General features: G+C 52.1%; 1 long non-coding RNA gene across 1 annotated transcript; it reads left to right on the top strand.

The window, feature by feature from the left end:
- Window positions 1–3298: 3298 nt before the first annotated feature.
- Window positions 3299–4946, top strand: LOC142021303 (uncharacterized). Its single transcript, XR_012647657.1, has 3 exons — window positions 3299–3314; window positions 4512–4691; window positions 4855–4946. It is a non-coding gene; the product is annotated as an uncharacterized LOC142021303 (long non-coding RNA).
- The last annotated feature ends 1371 nt before the right edge of the window (window positions 4947–6317 follow it).

The raw sequence follows: 6317 nt of genomic DNA, 5'->3' as shown, positions 1-6317 counted from the left end.
AGAACCCCCTTCGCCTCTGCTGCCCCGTCTCCTGTTGCCATGCTGTCCACGCTGCTGTCTGCACTTGGGGCTGGATCCCTTTTCTCAGGGCTATCCTGTAAACACTGTTTCATGACAGTGCCCCTCTTAGCGGTAGTATGCATGTGTGTGTGTGTGTGCGCGCACGCTTGTGTATGCATGTGAGTGTGTGTATGTGCACATATACATGTGCTCTCATGTGTGGAGGAAAGGTCAGTTGTGGGAGGGGGATCATTCTGCAGCTGCTCCTGAGCTGGGCTAGCACTAAACAAAACCGAAGGAAATCAGCGTACCTGCCCAAGAAGGTAACATGGCAAGACAAACAACTGCAAGCCAGCACGAAGGGAAAAGCTGATAGAAACACCTGCCAAGAAATCCTCTGCTGGTTTTATCACCTCTCTCACACCCTACCTCACAGCAATCCATCCCCACCTACCGCCCGCACAGCTCTGCACAGGCCCCTTTCCGACTTTGTATCTGTTATGCTCCTCGTCCACCTGGGCTCTGCGAACACTAACAGGAGCCTAAGGGCAAGCACTTGTGACTTGATCACATTCGCACTGTGCAAGCAAAAAACGAAGTTCAGACTAGTAAGGTACATACGTGTTTTTAATAGGGCAAATTTCACAAAGCTGAAAACAATTATGAGCCAAATCAGCTGTGAGAAAGGATGTAATCAGACTGATGGGGTTGATCACTAGGACTCATTTAAGAATATCTAACTAGATGCCCCAAAGTCACAAACCTACAACTGAGGACCACAGCTGTTCTGGTTGAAAATGGACCTGGTTTAGGGGGAAGTGAAGGTGGATATATAGATGGGAAGCTGATAGTAATGTACATAAATCAGAAGGTAGGAATTGTAGAAAATGGATAGGGAAGCAAAGGGATACAAGACGAAATCTGCCTCTCACTGTTAAGGATAATAAGGTGGTGATTTAAAACATATTAGGAACAAAACAAATCCTGACAATGTTGGTTCATAACTAGCTGGAACTAGTAGAATTACCCATCCCAGTGCTGAAGAGAAAGACATGGTCAATAAATACTTCTGGTCTGTATTTGTAACTGCCCCCCCGCCCCCATATGATGTAGTCTCACCCCATGGTGATGATAACACTCACTCCATTCACTAGCAAGGCTGCAGGATGTTAAACAGATGCTCCTAAGGTTAGGCTTTCAGACAAGTGAGACCACAAGCAGGGGTGTGCTGGTGGTGGGGTTCCAGGTGGGAGAAGTTATATCGGGCGAGCAGGGCTGTGGCCAGTCGGGCCAGGCTGAAGGCAGCCGCAATCCAATGGCGGGAGGTTGAAGCGCAACCAGTCCAGACTGGAAACAAAGCACACATGTTTACCAATCACGGTAATTAAGCACTGGCCGAGCTTGCCAAGGCTCCGGGGGCGGTTCTGCCATCCCTGACCATTTGGTAACCCAGGCCAGGTGCTTTTCGCAGAGATCTGCTCCAGGGATGAGCTAGGAGCTGACTGGTCACTTATGTCTGTGATCTCGGTCCTACTGAGCAGGAGCTCAGACTAGATGATCACAGTGGTCCCTTCTGGCCCTAGGAGCTAGGAATCACTGTGGTTATTTCTGTTCCCCTCCCAAAGCGGGGGTGTGATGAGGCCGTTACCCCATGATGGAGCATAAAGGCACATCCCTGAGCCTGCCCCCTGCTCTGCTCCCTTTTCTCCCACCCAGCCAGGCCATCCCCCCGCCCTTCATTCTGCCATCCATCCAGCCAGCCAGCCAGCTGGCTTATGCCACCCCTGCCCCACTGCCTGGGACCCCAGGAAAGGCTGGGCGGCGGGGATTGCTCCCTTTCCCTCAGGCCTGCCAACAGGTGGGGCAAGTGCACCAGGGATGGGAGATCGCAAGGGGCCCACACTACTGCAGCAGGAACAGCGTGCAGAGCCCTGGGCCCTCTGAATTGCCACTGGAGCAGTGGGTGGGGGTGGGGCACACCATGGTCTAGATGGAGCTCAGGGTTGACTGCTGAGACCCTCCCCTCCACCCAAGGCTCACTCCTTCCGGGGCACAGAGCTGCCTCCCACACACACCTTGCCCCAGGGCCCATGGAGGCTGTTGGCCCAGCTGTTGGGCTTTCCCTAGTACACTGTGGGGCTGCTCATCAGGGGGTGCTGCTCCCGAAGTGCATTGGGGTGTGCAGGAGTCTCTAGGGGAGGTTTCCCCAGCGCTGGAGCCACAGGGGGCTGACGTTCATGGGCACAGGGTGGGAGGAAGTGTTCCCATAATGCCAGTACAACAGAGGACTCTGGGCAGGGGTCTGAGAAGTAGAGGGACCCTGCCTCTGCTCTAATTTCCGTGATGGCCCCTTGTCTACACTCTCAGCTCAAACATCCCGGAGCTCAAAGCAGCGTAACTCCTGTTGGCACTGCACATCTCAGGCTGTACAGCAAACAATCCAGCCCCTGCCTGTTCGTACACAGCCCCCAGTTACTGCTCTGTTTTGTCTGCAGTCACGCTCTATCAGTCCCAATGCAATTTGCTGTCCCCTGGGCCGCTCAGCAGTACTGCTTTCCAAGCAGCTCCTTCCTGCTCTCCATGGTGCTAAATTATATTTCCCCAGCTGGATTAGTTTGCATTTGTTCAGGATGAATCTCATTTGGCTATTTCCTTCCTATAGCTGACCTCTGCCTGTCCCATTAAATTATCTCTTAACTCTCTGTCTTCACTGGTGTTTGCAGCAACTTCCCATTTAGTATCCTCTGCAAATTCAATTAACGTGCTCTTTACCCTCCCTCTAGCAGATCAAATGGAGATGTTAAAGGAGCCTGGCACAGATCTGTGCATGAACCCACTAATGATAACACAGCACTTTGCACATATACAATATGTTTTCCATTGGAAGACCTCAGAGCTCCCTGCAAAGCTGGGCAAGAACCACTGTCAAATTCTCTGTGACGGGAAGGGAGCTGTGGCCTTGAGGCAGATGCATGGCAGACTCTGAAGAGATCCACTTGGCAGAGGGCCCTGGAGCTTCTGCACCTGGCAAGGTGGGCTTCCCCACAGGCCTGCATACCAGTGAGCTGGCAGCCAACTGCCCGGGGTCCATAGGAATTTCAGCAAAATCAAACCAGCTCTACGAAACATCTGGATTTTGGTGAGCGGCCAATTTCCAACACAGCAATGTTTTGGGGGAATTTTCCAGCCAGCTCTAAGCATTATCCTCTCTCTGTCCTGTAGGTGGGAACACAGAGGCACAGAGCCCTCTTCTGATTCCCAGCAGACTAGCTAGCACCCCTCCACACACCAGTCCTGTGAACGTGGAGTAGTGGGTAAGTGGCAAAGGACACTGGAGGAGTACATGCCCCTGTGGCACTGCACAGAGCACCCCAGCTAGGGCTTCTGGGTAAAACTGTGAATCAGCCCTTAGAAACCCCAGCAATGCCATGCAACTGTCACCCGGTGAACACAGACAAGCGGCCAGACATTCGAGGTGTCCAGCTCCTTCACTGGGGCCCTGCACCTGCCAGGCCCTAATTATTGTTCCTGATGGTGCACTGCTGCAGAAGCAGTGGCCAATCTGGGAGACCTGGGCCACTTTGACTCTCTGGGCCCCAGTGGATTTGCCCCCACAGCCCCAGTGGCAGGCCTGAGGGAAAGGGAGCTGTTTGCTGCGGCCCATGGTGCATACAGGGGCCATGGTCAAAGGCCACCTTCGTGCTCCCCAGAAAGCCCAGCTCTGAGCAGGAAGCAGTGGGTAGGTTTTACAGGTGAGCAAGGCACACCACAGTGCTTTGGGCCCCTCTCTCCAGCAGACACAGGCTCAGACAAGAGCACTCCTCCATGCGCACCGAGGGGCGAGCCGGTGAGGTGCTGCCCGTCGGGGCAGTGCTGGACATGCTGTCAGTGTGGCCTGTTTTCACAGCCCTGCTCTGGTTCATTCCTGGGCCAACCATACACTTACTTGCCTTTTCACTCGGTCATCCCCCAGCCCTGCAATCCCCTGCCCAGCCTTTCCCGGGCTGCCAGGCAGCATGACAGAGGTGGCAAGAGCCGGCTGGTGGGATGGCAGGGTGAAGGGCACAGGGGAGGGGTCGGCAGGATGGGAGGAAAGGGGGTTGGGCAGAGCAGGGGCAGGCTCAGGGATGTGCCAGGTAGCAGGATAATGAGGTACCAGGACAGGACGATGGAGGTGGAATTTCTGTTACTGAGCAAATGCCTTGACACCCCTTGGCCTCGGGCATCCCTGCACCTCTGCTTTGCCAGGTGCGAGATCAGCCAGCCCCTCCCACTCCTCCCCTCTGCACAGGGTGGAGGCCTTTGGGGGACTGCAGCTGTCTGATATAGCTGTGCCAGCCCCAGACTGGCACTGATGCACATTGGGCAGGGCAGCCCCACGCAGAGCACAGCAGTTGGCTGGGCACATGGAACACCCAGGCCCAAACCTACAGGGAGTGGGGTGGGCCATGACCAGTCTGTCCCTGCCAGTCCTGTTGTCCTCACCTTGACGGCCCACTTTCTTCCCCCAGGGAGCCAGGCCATGCCAGTGGAAATCCATGGCAGCCAGGAGCCATCCCCAGGGCAGCCTTTGGCAACAGGAGGTTTGGAGGGACTAAGGCAACAATGCAGAGCTCACAAGAACACAGCAATGGCCCATCTAGCCCAGCAGCCTGGTTTCTGCCACTGGCAATGCCTAAGCTTCAGGGCAGGTAACCATCGCATGACCACTCCCTTGTTGCCCATTCCCAGCTTCTGGCAGGGAGAACATTAGGGACACCCACTGTGGGGGTTGCATCCCTGCCCATCCGAATGGCCGTTGACAGACCCACTCACCAGGAACTGATCCAATTCTTTTTGTGAACCCCATTATAGATTTGGCTTGACGCCATCCCTGGGCAATGAGTTGACTGTGCGTTGGGTGAAGAAGTACTTCCTTCTCTTCATTTGAACCAGCTGCCTGTTGATGTCACAGGGGCCTGCTGGTTCTTCAGTTATATGAAGGAGTCAATATCACTTCCACACCGTTCATGGATTTTACACACTTTTATTATATGCCCCTTAGTCATCTCTTTTCCAACCTGAACAATCCTGGTCTGTGTAATTGCTCCTCACATGGAAGCTGCTCCATATCCTTTATCATTTGGTTGCCTTTCTCTGTACCTTCTGCTAACTCTAATATCTTTTTCGACACAGGGTGACCAGAATTGCACTCAGTATTCCAGCTGTGGGAGTAGCATAGTTTTATACAATGGCATAAGGCTGTTTTCGGTCTGATTATCTATCTTTTTCCTAATGGTTCCTAGCATTCTGTTTGCTTTTTGACTATTGCTATACATTGAGCAGATGCTTTCGGAGAACTATTCACAGTGACTCTGAGATTACTTTCATGAGCAGTGACAGCTAATTTAGACCCCAATCATTTTTTACGTATAGTTGGGATTAGGCTTTCTAATGTTCACTTCTTTGCATTTATCAACAGTGAATTTCCTCTGCCATTGGGTTGCCCAGTCACTCCGTTTTGCGAGCTCCTTTTGTAGCTGTCGGAGGGGTAGCCGTGTTAGTCTGGATCTGTAACAGCAACGAAGGGCCCTGTGGCACCTTATAGACTAACAGAAAAGTTTTGAGCATGAGCTTTCATGAGCACAGACTCACTTCATCAGATGCTGGTTTTGGAAATCTGCAGGGCCAGGTATAAATAAGCCAGAGTAAGGGTGGGGATAACAAGGTTAGCTCAGTCAGCAAGGGTGAGGCTTACTACCAGCAGTTGATCTGGAGGTGTGAACACCAAGGGAGGGGAAGCTGCTTCTGTATTTAGCCAGCCATTCGCAGTCTTTGCTTAAGCCTGAGCTGAGGGTGTCGAATTTGCAGATGAATTGGAGCTCAGAAATTTCTCTCTGGAGTCTGGTTCTGAAATTTCTTTGCTGCAGGATAGCTACTTTTAAGTCTGCTACTGTGTGGCCTGGGAGATTGAAGTGCTCTCCTATGGGTTTTTGTATATTGCCATTTCTGATATCTGATTTGTGTGCGTTTATTCTTTTACATAGAGACTATCCCGTTTGTCCTATGAATAAACGCACACAAATCAGATATCAGAAATGGCAATATACAAAAACCCGTAGGAGAGCACATCAATCTCCCAGGCCACACAGTAGCAGACTTAAAAGTAGCTATCCTACAGCAAAGAAAATTCAGAACCAGACTCCAAAGAGAAATTGCTGAGCTCCAATTCATCTGCAAATTCGACACCCTCAGCTCAGACTTAAACAAAGACTGTGAATGGCTGGCTAAATACAAAAGCAGCTTCCCTTCCCTTGGTGTTCACACCTCCAGATCAA

Source organism: Carettochelys insculpta, chromosome 15 (genome assembly GCF_033958435.1).
Source record: "Carettochelys insculpta isolate YL-2023 chromosome 15, ASM3395843v1, whole genome shotgun sequence".
In the NCBI taxonomy this organism is placed as follows: Eukaryota; Metazoa; Chordata; order Testudines; family Carettochelyidae; genus Carettochelys; species Carettochelys insculpta.
Note: the sequence above shows the minus strand (reverse complement) of the source record. Positions and strands in the feature narration are given on the sequence as shown.